This window comes from Bidens hawaiensis, unplaced genomic scaffold, assembly GCF_021521415.1.
Source record: "Bidens hawaiensis isolate Kalapana, Puna unplaced genomic scaffold, B.hawaiensis_p1.1 tig00056990_1, whole genome shotgun sequence".
Taxonomy (NCBI): Eukaryota; Viridiplantae; Streptophyta; class Magnoliopsida; order Asterales; family Asteraceae; genus Bidens; species Bidens hawaiensis.
In genome coordinates, this window is record NW_027500283.1 from 25,019 (window position 1) to 43,013 (window position 17,995).

The following is a 17,995-nucleotide window of genomic DNA, read 5'->3' on the forward strand; positions in this document are numbered from 1 at the left end:
AAATTTGTGTTCCACATTATCAGTCATGTTGCAGCCATGATGAAACTGAGAATGTTGAGTTAGGGAAGGATGATGAGAATGTTGAGTTAGGGAAGGATGATCATAATGTTGAGTTAGGGAAGGATGATCAGAATGTTCAGTTTGACCAAGACAAAAGTCAAATGGAAGACAAGGAATATCAATTGGGTAAAGATGAGTTGGTGGCTTATTTAGTGCAAGAAGATGACTTATTTAGAACAAGTGAAGAACATGAAATGGATCCTGGTGATGATTATGACCCCGAGGTTGTGAAAGCAGCTTTCAAGTACACCAGTGAGCCGGAAGAAGATTACTATCACGATCCATATGAAGACGATCCAGTGTGGGACTCTGACTGGTCAAACGATGATTGTCATTGGAAGTAACATTGTAGTTGACTTCTAGTATTGTTTGCATTTGAATTGTACTTTAATTTGACATGATTAAATCTATTGTAATGTTTGCATTATTTGCCTACATGCTACTAGTTTTAAAAGCATTAACCAAAATACTGTCAAACATAGCATACAAACTATCATGTCCAAAATCAAACACACATGCTACAAGTCTTAGATTGTTTCAAACACAAACCATGACATGGTACCAGAAAGTTCAAAACAAAAGTCTTAAATAGTCTCAAACACACACCATCAATCTAACTCAAACACAACTTTATGGATGACATCATTATCGTTGAATTGGTGCCCTGCAAGTTCTGATGTTGTGTCTGTAACCTCCACATCTTCCACAACTTTTTTTATGCCCCAACCTGGTAAGTCTTCCTCCTGCATAAAACACTTCCTGAACCTCTTCATCTTCCTCTTCATGTTCTTGCTAGCTGCCAATTTCTTCTTCTCACCTAGTGCCTTCTTCCTGCTCTTCTTCGGTCTGCCAATCTGGGTATGATGTTTTGGAGGAGTTAGTATTGTTGGGCAATTTGATGGTGTCCACATATCAGGGCCTGGTATGGGCCTGATTTGGTGATTATACACCTTCTTCCAAGTGTCTAACTAGTAAGCTTCATCAACCCACTTCTCCAATGGACCGACATACATGTTGTTTTCTATCATGTTATATAGGGCTGCCACAGCATGTTTGCATGGCATACCTGTCAAGTCCCATCTCCTGCACGTGCAAGTTCTATCCCACACATTCACCACACATTGGCTTCTCAGACTTTTAACCTATGAACATATTTGCATATTAACAAAAGATTGATTATAATATCATAGTCAATTTGCTTTCATACCTGGTAAGTCATATCATCAACCATCATAACCGACAATTTTCTTGCTTCTGTTTGGATTTCATCCCATGCTTTTGTTGCTTGCGGTGTTAATGGGCCCCTTGTAGTGGCTTGCATCTTCTTCACAGTCACAATCCTCATGGTCATATACTCTCTAATATACTCCAAGCATGTAATAATCGGCTTGTCTCTTGCTCCAACAAGTTGCTTGTTGAAAGATTCACAAAGGTTGTTCAGCAACATATCACTTTTTGCCCTTCCTGAAAAATGTGATCTTGACCATCTTGCTGTCAGGATCTCACTAAGCCAAAGAAACATATCAAGATTTGTTTTTTTAATCTCCTCCATTGCCATGTTGAAGTAGGGGACAAAAGTGGCCGATGCTGCCCTATAAAACAAGCCTTTATACAAATCTCCCCTCCAGGTTTGCCTCAAGTTCTCATAGATGTGTCTACAACAAAACCGATGCTCTGCCCTAGGGAAAACACTCTCAACTGCTTGAATAAATCCCTATAACAGTAAAATCACCATAATTAGTGTACATGAGTTAGCCTATTACAAATATATCTTACGTGTACATACCTTTTGTCGGTCACTTATGAAAGTAAAATTGGCATCATGAGGCAAGTCAAGATTATCTCCAAGGAGATCTAAGAACCATTTCCATGAGTCTCTGCATTCGGCTTCCACTATTGCAAAGACAACAGGATACAAGCAATTGTTACCGTCCGTCCCGACAGCAGTCAAAATCTGTCCGGGGTATTTCCTTTTCATAAAACAACCATCCAACCCAAGAAGTTCTCTACCAAGCAATTTAAATCCTTTAACCAAAGCAGCATAACACACATATATCCTTCTAAATTGCCTTGTTTTAAGGTTAGGGTTAGCACATGGTTCAACATCTAATTTAATGGTACTACCTGGGTTTGCTTTAAGAAGCTCATCAATATAGGATCTGAGGTGGGTGTACTGTTTGGTGTGGTCACCATCCTTCCTTTGCAAGGCTATTGTCTTTGCTCTTCTCATCTTGGATTCAGAAAGTTGTACTTGATGCATATGCTGGAATTTGGCCTTCAATTCTTTGGCAGATAAGTTGGGGGTGGTTTGTAGCTCAACCTCAATCTCTTTGGCAATAGTAGACATCGTGTACAAACCAATTGTTCTACTTCTTAGACAGTCGTGTTTTCTGGGAATGGCCTTCACACACCAATTATCCTCAACAGTTTGGCTAGAGATGTGCAGCGTCCAAGGGCAAGTGGGTTTCATTTCCCTTTTTTTACCTTCAACTTTTCCTGACTTGACACATTTGACCCCTCAGCAACAACCAAATTAGGATTGGTCCCCAAACAAATCACCCTAAACCTTAAAGGATCATTCTTCTTGATATACAAATCTCTTCTAGCATGAATAGCATAACTCTTAACCATTTCATTCAATGTTTCCTTTAATGGTATTAACTGACCAACATAAAATGGACACTCATCATCATTATTCCTTTCCTTACCCTTGAACTTTCTTAGCATACTATTCAAGACACTCAAGCGCTCATCATCAGAGCTCTCATAGGTATCCATGCAAGGATTTAAACCATCATCATCACTAATATGATCCACTGCTGCTTCTACCACATCAAAATCTACAATAGCTTTATACAACCTCATGTCAACTTCTACATCCTCCAAGGGTGTTTGAAAGGCAGCCGTATACTCAGGATCACGTTCATGTGATCGATCACTATCATAACTGTCATCATCTTCCTCACTAGAACTATTTTCAGCACTCTCTTCATCAACACTTTCAGCACTCTCTTCATCAACACTTTCACCACCCACTTCATGGACACTTTCACCACTCACTTCATGGACACTTTGACCACTCACTTCATGAACACTTTGAAAATCAAAACCATGTACAAATCCAGATTCATACACCACAATTTCAGTACCACTAGTCCTGCCATGTTCTACAAAAATCTCAACAATGTGAGTACCTATACCATCACTACCTCTAATCATATCACAAACATCTTGAAAATGATAATCTTCAACCAACGGCTTTAAACCCAAGTCCAAACTAATACACGGATGTTTGTAACGAAAACAACAAGCTGCACCACAACCATATTGTAACTTACAAAGTATTCCAAGCAACATACTTTTACAAAATTCAGAAACTTGAACTTCATCAACATAAGTGATCTTCCCCCCTTCGTATGTTCGCTGCCCCTCGGTAGCGAAAGACCCTCCATGGAAAAGTTTTATGGTCAACGCATTTGAATAATTTTCACCTATAACAACAGTACATTCAACCTGTTAACAACAGACAAGTAAATAAAACGAAAAGTTTGAACACACAGTAACACCTTACCATATAGATCGTACGGGTCACAATACTCACTGTCCGGCCTAATAGAATACGAGGTCGACATTGCGATGTGTGCAGTTGACGTTTGATTTTAACGATGATCGGAAAAATTAGGGGTCCAATGTTCGAACGGTTGGTTTGTATTTGGGTGTTTGGGGAAAAAACCCTAAATCAGGGGTTTTATTGAATCAGGGATGTGTAAATAGGGAATAGACTATATTACCCTTCGATATTAACGGTCAACTGACGGTAGGAGTCAGAGGAACCCGCCGGAGAAACACAGGGGCCCAAACTTTTCAAATTCTTTATCAAGGGTAAACCCATCGAATGTGACTATAAACCAGGGAGACAAAATGCAGATTTCTCAAGAGAAAAAGAAGAAGAAGAAAAAAAAAGAATAACTAAAAAACATTTTTGTTTTTCTAAAGCTCTTCTTATTTTATTTTACCTTATATAAGTTTTATTTTTATCTTCAGTTTTTCAAGTTTTAAATTTGTTTAGGTTCATTATAAATGAGATGTTATAATTCAGTTTTTTTAGGGTTAATTTAATGATCATTAATCTTACATTCTTACTTCTAAAATCTACAATATTTAGTGAAATTGATAGCGGAAGTGACTGCTTTGACAACCTTGTTGACTGTGAGTCTTGCTTTGTTCGCACTGTGGGCCACCAAGAGAGGTTATGGCTTCAACTTCTTGGGACCGTTCTTGTTCGGTGCTATTATGGTGTTACTCATTTATGTTATCATTCAGGTTCGCTTGTTAGCGCCCCTATATGTGTATCGTATATTTAATTATTGCTTAGTGCTTACTTTTCTTTTCTTTTCTTTTTTAGCAGATATTTTTTCATATTCATAGGGCTGAAATTCCGGTTTCGTTCGGGTCATGTTTACCCGCCACAATCTTCGACCTTATGGAAAGAATTGGATCTCACCTTACCGCCGAGTTGGCCACGGATTTGATTGCTAACTCACCACCTAAGTCAAAAGATCTGTTCACCATGAATTGTAGTATGACCAATGTTGGGAAACCTATCTCGGAGGTCCAGGTGATAATTAAAGCCGATGACAAAAACATCCCACCTAAGCCTTCCCAAGAGCTCAAGGGAAATAAACAAAATAGGAAACCTAAAACCAAGACCAAAGGCAAGGGCATTGCCATCAAAGAATATGTTGCAAAGTTGGTACGCAAGAACAAAAAAAAGCAAGTGAAAGACTTGACTTGTTTTTACTGTGGACAGTTGGGACATCTAAGAAGACACTGTCAATCTTACCTTGAAGATTTTAAAAAGGGAAACGCTGGTCAGACTAGCACTCAAGGTATATGTATACTTCAACTGCTTGTCTTTTGCTAGTACGTACTTTCTGTTTATTTGTTACGGGTTATGACTTATGAGACTCACACACACACATATATATATCTAATTAATATCGTGCAGGTGTTGAGAGCAAGTACATAATGTAAGCAGACAGATAAAATAAACGTTATAAACTTTTTATTTTATGTTATTTGAAATCATGTAACTTTTTTTCGGCATGATATTTTCGTGTTGTACTTTAATTCTGTACTATGTTATAAACCCGTGAAATAAAGGTGTAAAAGAAATGCAAAAATGAAAAAATTTAATAATAAATAAATACATGTTACATTTAAATATTTTACAATTACAATTTACACATTAATTTTGCGCTTACAATTAATTACAAGCATATATAATATTCAACATATAAATGTTAAATTTACAATTTACAAAAGAAAACTTTTTTACCAATGACCTAAGATCATGCGTATCATAACTATGCACACCCCGGTATTTTACGTCATGTGACACCTAGTCAGTTTTTAGACATTTACAAAAAGTGGGTGTAGTGAGAAAAAGACCCTAAAACGCCTCTGTCTCCTCCCCCTCTCACTCACAAAACTCTCAAAACGCGCGTTATGTAGGAAACGCCTGTTCTAAAACGCCTAGCCAGGGTGGGGGGGTGGGGGGGGGGGGCGACAGAGTGCCCCCGGCGGGGGCGTTTTCGTCCATAACGTTGCATACCACCACCACTACGGGGCGGTCTATTGGGCCTGATCCGACTACATTGCTACGATAAGTCTGGAGGTAATTAATATTAAATAATAATAAATGCATTAGTTGTTATATTATTTAACATAAAAATTTATTAAATTAAATAAATAGTAATTACAAAATTAGTTAGTTATGTAATATTTGTATAAATGAAAATTGATTAGTTGGCATCCCATGTGAAAATATGTTTTGCTTTAATATAGTAGAAGTTAGATTGGTTATTGTGTATGAAAATGCAATTTTTGTTTAAAAGTTCTTTGTTATATATTTATTTGTGGCATTAAAATATATCATGAACATGTGTGAACATTCTAAAATGGGTGTATAGATTTTCTATAATTATTTGATCAGCACATGTAAGGTCGAAGAATATCAACACATTTAATCTATAGCCACCTAAGTGAATTAAGTATTTTAGTTCTATAATCTCATATTTTCATTCATGTCAGAGATATTTATTACAGACACCCCTGATTACAACTTTTTAAAGAAAAATAAAATAGGTACGATATATTATTTCAAATAACATAAACTGTGGCTAACTAGCTAAGATAATCAAAGCAAAACAGTATCCTTATCAATTCAAACTGCTAAGCAATACCAAGTAAACATAAGTTGAAAAATGGGTAAAATCAAATATATTTATTTTTAGAGAAAGTCATAGTTACGTTAGAAGAACCTTAACACCCGTTAAGTGAGTGTTTGACTTTGTCGGTCCAACCTTGTTATAAGATCAAGTTAGATCCAACATACCAAGTATTTTGAGAAAACAATTAAAATTAGTTTTATAACATAGTTTTAAAGAAAGATGAGATTCGGTGGCCCAAAACACATCTAGTGTGTCTTAAGCGGATGAACCCGGTTTAGTTCGGTCTTAGTTCGGTCCTTGACTCGGTATAAGACCGAGTATGGTTGCCACATACCCAATATCATAGAACTTATTAAAATGAACTTAGAAATTATAATACACAAATATTACTTGTAACATATTAGTAAATCATTTTAAATATAATACATTTAAACAAGAGTTCGGTTTTGGTTCGGCTCTTGACTCGGAATGAAACCGAAAATGGTGGCCACATATCAAATACCATAAAACTCATTAAAATAAACTTAAAAATAATAATACTTAAATCTTTCATACAATATGTTAACAATAAAATATTAAACAAAAGTTCGGTTTTGGTTCGGCTCTTGACTTGGAATGAAACCGAAAATGGTGGCCACATATCAAATACCATAGAACTCATTAAAATAAACTTAAAAATTATAATACTCAAATCTTTCATACAATATATTAACAATAAAGTATTAAACAAAAGTTCGGTTTTGGTTCGTTTCTTGACTCGAGATGAAATCGAAAATGGTGGCCACATATCCAATACCATGGAACTATTAAAAAAAATGATTTGAAAACAAAAAGTAAGAACTAAACAATATTAATAAGCATAAATAAAATTAAAGCATATCGTCTTTAACTTCAACCCCAACATAACTTCTTATATTTATTAACATTATTCAATAACATATACTTTATCAACTGAAATGATGTTTAACTAATATTTTTGTTTTCAACATTAATTTAAGAAATATATATTTATTAAAGGTATTTTGCATGCCATTTTTAGACCACCTTTGTACAAACACTCATCTTACAAATTCACAAAAAACAGAAACACACCATTATTATTATTGTTATTATTATTATCATAAGAATCCGATTTCTTTACCTTCTCATCACTTCAATCACAAACAATACTTTCTCACTTTCGTCAAGATGATGCCGAACCAACCGCAGTTCACGAAAACCGACGTGGAGACTGGACAAGCTCAACCGCTGTACCCGAAGATGTCTGAGTCTCCTGACCTCCGTTGGTCGTTTATTCGAAGGGTCTACTCGATCATTGCGATACAGTTACTTCTCATCTTTGCTTTCGGTGCTATTATCGCCTTGTGTTATCCGATCAACGCTTTCTTGATGACTACTAGAGGCGGATCCATTTGTTGTCTACTTGCCTTCATCACTCCATTGATCAGTATGTACTTTATTCCAAGGATGTAAACAAGCCGAGCCGATGAGACTCATTGTCTCAAGCTCGGCTCATTTTAACTTATGAGAGCAAAAGCTCGAGTAGGGGTGCAAACAAGCCGAGCCGAGCTCGAGCTCGGCTTGTTTCGAGCTCTATTTCCAAAGCTCGAGCTCGGCTCGTTTACCATTTATTAGTTATTTTTTAAATAATATGATAATGTTTATATATTATTTTCTATTATAATTTTCTGTATAAAATAATATATATATATTATTTGGTTATTTTTATTTATTTTTTATAATATATATATTAATTAATAATTATTAATTATATACTTTAAAAAATTATATAAATGGTAGGCTCGTTTAGGCTCGCGAGCCGGCTCGAGCTCGATAGATGAAGGTCGGGCTCGGGCTCGTTTATTAAACGAGCTTACTTTTAGGCTTGAGCTCGGGCTCGGGCTCGATTAAGCTCGGCTCGTTCGAGCTTTTTAACGAGCCGATCCCGAGTAGCTCGCGAGCAGCTCGGCTCGTTTGCACCGAGCTTATATATATTTAATTAACTATTTTATATGTGTTATTAGTATTTTTTATATTAACTTGAGAAAACCTTGAATGAGGCTAAGATTTGATCTAGCTCAAATAGTACCTTAAATGAGCCAAAGTTTGGCTCGAGCTTAATTGTGTATTAGAAACCGATCTAAAACCAAAAACCCCCAAAAAATAGCAAACTGAAAAAATGAATCGAAACAAAAACCAACAGTCTGGTCTTGTGTTTTTGTAAATACCGACCTTACGGTTCGTTTTTGGTTTTACATGTAATAAAAATCGAAAAAATCAAACCGAACCCTAACTTCTAGATTTTCATTTTCTATTATAAAAGATTTATAAGACTTTGATAAATATGTAACTCAAATATTTTAGCCTAAATGTATAATAATAAATTACTTATTAATTAACAAATTGATATAGGCCAATAGTTATATTTTATTTTTGGCTCAAAATATTTAAACACAAATGAACCGAAAAACTGAAACCGAACCAAAACCAAAACGAAACCAAGCAGTTTCAAAAATTCAAAAACCGAAGTTTTGGCCTTTGGTTCGGTTTTGGGCAACTAACCCAAACCAAACCATGGACACTCCTAGTTCATTGCAAAATTAATACATAGATGTCCAAGAGAGAAAAAAGTTAAAAATACACAAGACTCGTTAAAGGCTCGACTAGATTAAACGAGCATCCCATACAAGGCTTAAACTCGGGCTCGGTACCTAAACGAGCTTTATTGAAGGATCAAGCTCGAAAACACTTGGCTCATTTCGAGCTTTTTATCAATGTGATCTCGAGTAACTCCTAAACAGCTCGGCTGGTTTGCACCCCTACTTGATTCATGTGAATTGATGATAATACCAATTTTGTGTCATTAACTAATGTGTTTGTACAGTCGCGTACCCGTTGTATTACTATCGTCAGCGTCATCCTGTGAACTATGTGCTTCTAGCGATCCTCACCGTCTGTGTGGCCTTTTCTGTCGGGTTGACATGCGCTATCGCTAGCCGTAATATTCCTACTCTCCATCAGTTCATGTTTACTTTCAAATTTTCAAAAGAAAATAAACAGTTGAAGAATAAGTTATTTAATGTTTGCAGGTAAGGTGATACTGGAAGCTGCTATTTTGACTACAGTAGTGGTTGTGAGTCTAACTTTGTTCACATTTTGGGCTGCAAAGAAAGGTTATGACTTCGGTTTCTTTGGACCATTCTTGTTCGGTTCGCTTATGGTGGTTCTAGTATTCGGCAATCGGCATCATTCAGGTTCGTGTGTTTAGCTAAATTGGTTGTGTTCGTGTCAGCCGTTTGTGGGCTGACATCTTAACCCATCTATTTTTAAAAATAATAAAGAATATTTTTATGTCAAAACTTAAACCAGTGTTTATGCCAACATTTATAAAATATGATATAAATTAGTATCATGTTTTATGCTTTAAAATTTGTAAATGAGTCAACCTCAATCTCGCCTAAAGCTCGAGTTCAGCTCATAACTCTGCTCTGCTCTACTCGAGTTAGTTGTTATATAATATATAAGTTTTATGCTTTTATAGTTATTTTTTTATGTATAGCATTATATATATTATTTAGTCATTTTTATGACAATTTTATAAATAATAACAGCTATATAAATATATGTTTAATGTTATAAATCAAAGTTGTAAAATAATAGGTTTGTATATGCTCGCCAGCTTGAGCTAGATAGGTGAAGCTCGAGCTCGGGCTCGTTTATTAGACACACTTATTTTCAGGCTTTAGCTTGCTTAAGTTTGGGTCGATTTGAGCTTTTAGCGAGCCCATCTCAAGTAATTCATGAGTGACTTGACATGTTAACACTGTTAGTTTAAACATAATTATTAAAGTATTAATATGAAATAAAAAAAGATAGTATAATAAAATATCAGGCTAAACAAAACAGGTTGTGTTTGTGTGGACCCGTGAATACTCGTGTTGTGAAAGGTTCACGTTATGATTTCAGTTTAAAGATAATTGTTTTCTATACCTTTTCTTGTTTACGCGTTAATTTTATATTTATTCTGCAGATATTCTTTCCTCTCGGTGAAATTTCAGTTATGATCTACCGTGCCTGCCATAATCTTCTGCGGATACATAGTCTACGACACTGATAATCTAATCAAACGATACACATACGACGGCCACATCTTGGCTGCAGTTGCTTTGTATCTTGATGTCATCAATCTTTTCATGGGCTTGCTTACTGTCTTCACTGCTGCTGCTAAAACCTGAATCCTTATGATGGAACTTATATGATACTAATTCGTCGCATTTGGAACATATATCTATTATTTTGGTAAAGATCCAAAGTAGGTATTTGGGCTGATATTCAAACTTCTATTGGAACTAAGAACAGTATATATAATTAGTATGCATAAATTTGCAAGACTTTATTTATACTAATTGGTTGCATATGGAATATAAATATATATTTATACTAGTTTTTATCCCCCGTATTACGGGGGTTGTTTTATATTGTTTGTTCTAATATTTATTTATTTTTTGAATTTATATTTTTCTCATTGTATCAAAGTTAATAATATACTTATGGTTTGGTGATAAATTGTTTCACAAATAAATGAGATGTTAATAACCCGGTTTAAAAGCTATATGTTTTGATGAGACTCAAGACCCGTTTATTTTTTACTATAAAATTAGTTTTTTTAATTATAAATAATATTTATGAAAGTTAATAATATACTTATGGTTTGATGAGACCCAAGACCCGTTTATTTTTTTTACCAATAAAATTGGTTTTTTTAATTTAAATAATATATATATATATATATATATATACTAGTTTTTGTCCCCCGTATTACGGGGGGTTGTTTTATATTGTTTGTTCTAATATTTATTTATTTTTTAAATTTATATTTTTTAATTGTATGAAAGTTAATAATATACTTATAGTTTGATGATAAATTGTTTCACAAATAAATGATATGTTATAACCCGGTTTAAAAACTATATAACTTTGATGAGACCCAAGACCCGTTTATTTTTTTTACTATAAAATTGTTTTTTTTAATTATAAATAATATTTATGAAAGTTAATAATATACTTATGGTTTGATGAGACCCAAGACCCGTTTATTTTTTTTTACTATAAAATTGATTTTTTTAAATTTAAATAATATATATATCTTTTTTAAAATAATTAAGCTATTAATTATTTAGTATATCCAATTTTATAGGATTTTTACATCAATAATTTGGTGAGAATAACTTTTTATTTAATGAGATGTTATAACCCGTTTAAGGAATATCTGGGTTTGGTAAGACCCATACCCATTAATTCGGGTCAAATGCATGAGAAACCTCCATTTAAAAATCAAGCAAATCTGGTGACTCAAAAAAATAGGGAGCGACCACATCGCGACACGTAGAATTTTTATGTTTTCGTTTATATATATTATAGATTTTGTAGAAGATGAAATAGGAATCTGAAACTGGAATCAACCCAATTAAGTTCCAAGGGCCGGGCCGGGTTGGTCTGACCCGAGCCTAGGTTTTACATTTTATACAAAACTGTTATTATTTTTTTTTTGGTAAAAAGTTAGCTGTTTGACTAATTAATTGGATCGAGCAACATAAACAACATCGATATTTTTGTAGTAACTTGCCACGACTTTTTCAATGTTTTAATTAAGAACGTAAATCACACATAATAAAATGACCATACGCCTCTATTTATACCAACCAAACTCGTTTCCTAGTCCAACTCTAATTAATAATAATACTCACACACATAATAAACATTATAATTTATCTCGAACTCTAACAATTATCTCTATAACTTTATCATTATCACTTATGGGGCTAGATCTTGCGAGAAGTGATATTACAACGAGAAGTGCGAGAAGTGAATGTGTAACTCCATTAATCCCTAATTTTTCACTCCCTTGCTTATGATGTTACCTACATGTATGTAGGTTGGTTGTATTTATGTCTTAATACACATTCAAATCTACCTATACACATACAAATGTACCGAGCCACATTGAAACATACACACCTACACACATCAAACATACATACACATATACAAACATACGTATCTACACATGTACATACGCACCTACACAACACACCTACACATAAGAAATGGAGTGAAATTAAGGATTAGTAGAGTTACACCTTCACTTCTCGCACTTCTCGCTGTAAAAAAACTTCTGAAATAATCCAATACCTATCACTTATTATTCTATTTATCTTTATTGCCAACTTTTAACCTCTAGCCCTTCAACTTTGTTAATTCACCATTCTAGTCCTTTAATCAATATTAGCAGAGTTTTAGGGCTTTGACGATAAGCAAAAGCGTTGCTAAAATTATTGAGTCGGATATTGGAAAAGTTCAAGATAACTCGCACAAGAGTTACGGTTATCTTGAAAGATGTAGGCAACGGCATTCCATGCCTTATAAGCTATAGATCGGCTATGACACTTAGTGAAGACTTGGCATAGGGTATTAATGTATTTTAAACATTTGCTTCATGTTTTGTTTAGGTGGTTGATATACGACGGTTTCTAGTGTAATTACATACCCTAAAGTCATATGACCGGATCTTGAGCTGTGACTATTCGTTAAATCCTTGGGCAACGACTAAGATGACGTACGACGTCAGATTGGTCTAGGCTCGGGTTGGCTTGGTCTTGGGTTTCTCAGGTTGTCAAGTATGATATATGCTCACGTTTCATAGTTATGTAAATTCTTAGAATCACATCACATTCTTTCATATGAATGGCTAGGAGAGTAGTAGCGTGGTAGGTAGGCTATCAATTAATTGAAATAAATGGTCTCTCTTAAAGATTATTGATAGTGGAGTAGTTAAATAATGTAAAAAAGTACTATCATGAAGACACGTGTGTACTTATTAACTTTTTATTCAAAAACGCGATGTATTAATTTCTTAAAAGACTATATATATTAAAAAATAAACATCCATACTATATTTAGTTGTTTTTCATGCAAACACTTATGTTCAAAGCTTAACCAAAAAGAGATAAAAACATCACCTATACACCAATATCATTCATTAGAATCTTTTCACGTTACTTTCACATTGCTTCAATCACAAGCTCAAATGGATCACCGGAAGATGTCGCCGGAGCTCATGCGGTGTAGTGTGTACTCGATCGTCACCCTTCAGTTAGTTCTAACGATCTTGTTTGCTGCTGTTAGCGCCTTGTCTTATCATCAGATTGCCGCTCCCTTGATCGGCGGATTCAATTGTTTTCTACTCCCCTCTTTAACTGCCATTTTCGGTATGTGTTTGATTTTAGCGATGTAAACAAACCGAGCTTTTGCTTGAGTCATGGGTCGTTTTTTAAGCTCGTGCTTGGCTCGGGCACGGTTGATTTTCAAACTAATTTGTACATGGATTTAGTTATTAATTTCATATATTTTAAGAAAACCTTAAACAAGCAAAAGCTCGGTTGTGAGCTGTGAAAATAATACATAGAATTCCAAAAGAGATAAAACTTAAAATTACACAAGATCGGGAAGGCTTGATGAGCATAAACGATCTTTACCATACAAGGATCGAAAAAAACAAGAGAATAAATGCATGATTCGGTGACCAAATAATATTATTATGGTTCGAGAGAAAATACAGTTGAGTTGTGTTGAATTGTATGATAACTAAATGAGCCTTTTCAAGTTTGGAAAAATTATGTTCGTTTTGAGCTTTTTATCGATCTGATCTCAAGTAGCGTGCAAGCAGCTTGGCTCATATGCAAATTGCAGCCCTACTTGATTCTTGTGAATTGATGATCCTAAATTTGTGTCATAATCTATGCCTAACAATTATTTCGTAAATATATTATCATTAATTCGGTTTGTACTATTATCTAGTTTGGTTTGATCATATATGTTTTGAATTGATGTGTTTGTACAGCCATATACCCGTTGTATTGCTATCGTAATCGTCATCCTGTGAACTATGTGCTTCTAGTGCTCTTCACCGTCTCTATGGCTTTGGTAGTCGGATTCTCATGCGCTGTCTTAGCTAGCCGTAATCCTACTCTTTATCAACTCGTGTTTAATTTCAAAATTTTATAACAAGATTGTTAAATTCTTGGAGGATTTTGCAGATAAGGTACAAGTAGTAATCCTGGAAGCTGGTATATTGACAACACTGATGGTTGTGAGTCTCATTTTGTTCACATTTTGGGCTGCCAACATAGGTTATGACTTCAATTTCCTCGGCCGATTATGGTTCGGTTCGGTTATGGTATTTCTTGTCTTCGGCCTCATCCAGGTTCGTGTGTTTAAGTTTAGTCTAAACAGTTTTGGGTCAACCCCTCAAAAGTGTTTAGCTAAACTGGTTATGTTCGTGTCGGCGACCCTAACAGATTAATTTTTTAAAAATAATGAAGTTTTTTTATGTCATAATTCCAATGAGATAGTTTATGCCAACATTTTAGAAATAAAATGAGCAGTGTCATGTTTTATAGTTTTAACTAGCCAAGCATGAGCTCGGCTCTTGTAACTTACAAGAGCTCAAGGTTGGCTCGACAATTATATATTCTTATAACGATGTACATTTATAATTGTTTTTTGTACATAGTTATAACTATAGTTTTTACATATAGCATAATGTATATTAATCAGTCGTTGTTATCATAATTTTATATTTTATATATGAAAATAGTTATTAGTATTTAATATTTCATAATAAAAGTAATATAAATAACAGGCTAGCTTGTGCTTTTGAGCCAGCTCAAGGTCAATAATGAAGCTTGGCTCGTGTGTATCGCCTCATTTATTTAATAAGTATTAATGTAGAAATATATATTTAGTACTTTAATAATATAAAAATAATAGGCTAATTTTATGCTCACGAGCCAACTTGAGTTTGATAAGTGAAGATTAAGCTTGGGCTCGTATATCAAACAAACTGATTTTGTGGCTTGAGCTTGTGTGTAAGCTCTGCTTGATAAGTTAGTCTCGAGTAAGTGTTCGTGTGCACCAACCCATAAATTAACAATTTTTATGCGTTAAATTTTATTTGTTTTTCAATATTCTTTCCTCTGGGTGAAACTTCGGTTATGATATGGGGGTGTTTCTACGCTATAATCTTCTGTATTTGCATACTAGGTATTAATGAGGTGATCACGGAATTCACATATGGCGAGTACGTCTGGGCTGCGTGGGTTTGTATGATGACGTCCTCAATCGTTTCATGGGTTTTCATACCGCTGCTGCAAATCGTTGATGGGATTTAATTTGATACTAAGATGTTGCATATGATATATATATATATATATATATATATATATATATAAAATAACTTTAATAAAGGTCCAAAGTAGTAGTTTGGGCTGGTATTCGGACTTCCAGTTTTTTAAGCTGTTTGATTTATGACTTATGACTTATGACAGTATATATGATTATGCAAGACTTTATTTATATTAATTGGTAGCATATGAAATTATATATATATTTATGTTTGTAGAAGATGAAATAGGAGCCTGAAACAGGAATCAACCCAAGGTATAACATTTTATACAAAATTGTTGTTACTATTATTGGTAAAATGTTAGCTCTCAAATATGGTTGAAAAAGATAATAAGTTTGTCATAGTGATAATCTAATAAGCTATGACTTGTAACTGGAGCATCCACATTGGCCAATTGATTGTAGAGGACTTTAATACAAAATTGTTGCGAAAATTGTTTAGTCGGATATTGGAAAAGTTCAAGATAAACCGCATAAGGGTTACGGTTATCTTGAAAGATGTTGGCAATGGCATCCCATGCCTTATTGGCTATGACATTTAGTGAAGACTTGGCATAGGGTATTAATGTATTATAAACATTTGTTTCATGTTTTGTTTAGGTGGTTGATAATCTGATATACAATGGCTTCTAGTGAAATTTCTCTAAAGTCTAAAGTCATTTGCCCGGATCTTGTTTGGACTTTTGTCTGTTTGGACCAAACCTGTCGAAAACAATTACTATCATACTAATCCTCGGGCAACGACTAAGAATACGTCAGGTTGGTCTCTACTTGCGTCGATTCGGTCTTGGGTTTGATACATATAATACATTCTTAGAATCACATCACATCCTTTCGTATGTATAACTAGAGGAATAACATGGTAGGTCGGCCATCAATTAATTGGAAAAGAAAATGGTCCCGCTTAAAGTTAAAGATCATGTGTGATGGAGTAACTAAATAATATAAAAAGTATTGGACATCAGTTAACTTTTCATCAAAATACGCGTAGCGTAAAGATAAAGTAAAACTTAGTTTTACTTTAACTTTACAGTTATACATATATTGAAATGTATACATCCCATGCTGTTTTTAGATGTCCTTCATGCAAAGACTCAAATTTCAAGCTTAACCAAATACAGAAAACCACCATCACCTATACATCAATATTATTCATATTATTAAGAATAAGCTCTACTTTCTCAACTTCAACAAGATGCTGAACCAACCGCCGGTTGCGAACACCGACATGGAGACCGGTCCAACTCAAACAGTGCACCCGAAGATGTCAGAGACTCCGGAGCTAAGTGGTCGTTTATTCGTAGGGTCTACTCCATTGTTATCCTACAGTTACTTCTCACCATCGCTTTTGGTGCCGTTAGCGCCTTGTATCTTCATCCGATTGTCGCTCCCTTGATAGGCGAATTCGCTTGTTTTCTACTTCCCTCCTTGACTTCGATACTCGGTATGTTATTGATTTTAGAGATGTAAAGTTGTAAACAAACCGAGCAGAGCTCGAGCTTGAGTCATGGGTCCCTTTTTCAAGCTCGTGCTTGGCTCAGGCTTGACTTGTTATTGATTTTCAAACTAATTTGTATATTGTTTTAGTTACTTTTATATATTTTAAGAAAACCTTAAACGAGCAAAAGCTCGCCTCAAGCTCAGTTGTGCATTGTGAAATTAATACATTGAATTCTGAAAGAGAGAAAACTTAAAATTACACAAGATTATGAAGGCTTGACAAGTTGACAAAACAAGAGAATAAATGCATGACTCAATGACCAAATAATATTATTATGGTTCGAGAGAAAATAACAGTATCCATTCGGACACTACAATTGCATTGTGTTGAATCAATAGTAAGCGTCTTTTGTATGATAACTAAACGATCTTTTTCAAGCTTGGAAAAATTATGCTCGTTTTGAGCTTTTTATCAATCTGATCTCAAGTAGCGTGCGAGTAACTTGGCTCATATGCAAATTGCAACCCTAATTGATTTATTCATGTGAATTGATGATCCTAATTTTGTGTAATAATCTATGCCTAATAATTATTTCATAAATATAATATCATTAGTTTGCTAGAGTTTGTGTGTCATTATTTAGTTTGGTTTGATCATATATATATTTCTTGAATTGATGTGTTTGTACTTTGTACAGCCATATACCCGTTGTATTGCTATCGTCAGCGTTATCCTGTGAACTATGTGCTTCTAGTGCTCTTCACCGTCTCTGTGGCGTTTGTAATCGGTTTCACATGCGCTGTCTTAGCTAGCCGTAATCCTACTCTTCATCAATTCATGTTTAATTTCAAAATTTTAAAATAAAACAAAATTGTTGAATTCTTGGAGGATTAATTTTGCAGATAAGGTGGATAAGGCATAGGTACTGATACTGGAAGCTGGTATATTGACAACAGTGATGGTTGTGAGTCTCACTTTGTTCACATTTTGGGCTGCCAATAGAGGTTATGACTTCAAT

The 17,995-nt window shown here is 34.4% G+C and overlaps 1 long non-coding RNA gene and 1 pseudogene across 2 annotated transcripts; both read left to right on the forward strand.

Annotated features, from left to right (window-relative positions):
- The first annotated feature begins 7,481 nt into the window (after positions 1–7,481).
- Positions 7,482–10,528, forward strand: LOC143601705 (protein LIFEGUARD 4-like; annotated as a pseudogene). The gene is made up of 4 exons (XR_013147707.1): positions 7,482–7,740; positions 9,178–9,291; positions 9,383–9,529; positions 10,313–10,528. The product of XR_013147707.1 is annotated as a protein LIFEGUARD 4-like (transcript).
- Positions 10,529–12,899: 2,371 nt separating this feature from the next.
- On the forward strand, positions 12,900–14,550 carry LOC143601704 (uncharacterized). The gene is made up of 3 exons (XR_013147706.1): positions 12,900–13,561; positions 14,194–14,310; positions 14,390–14,550. It is a non-coding gene; the product is annotated as an uncharacterized LOC143601704 (long non-coding RNA).
- Positions 14,551–17,995: the final 3,445 nt, after the last annotated feature.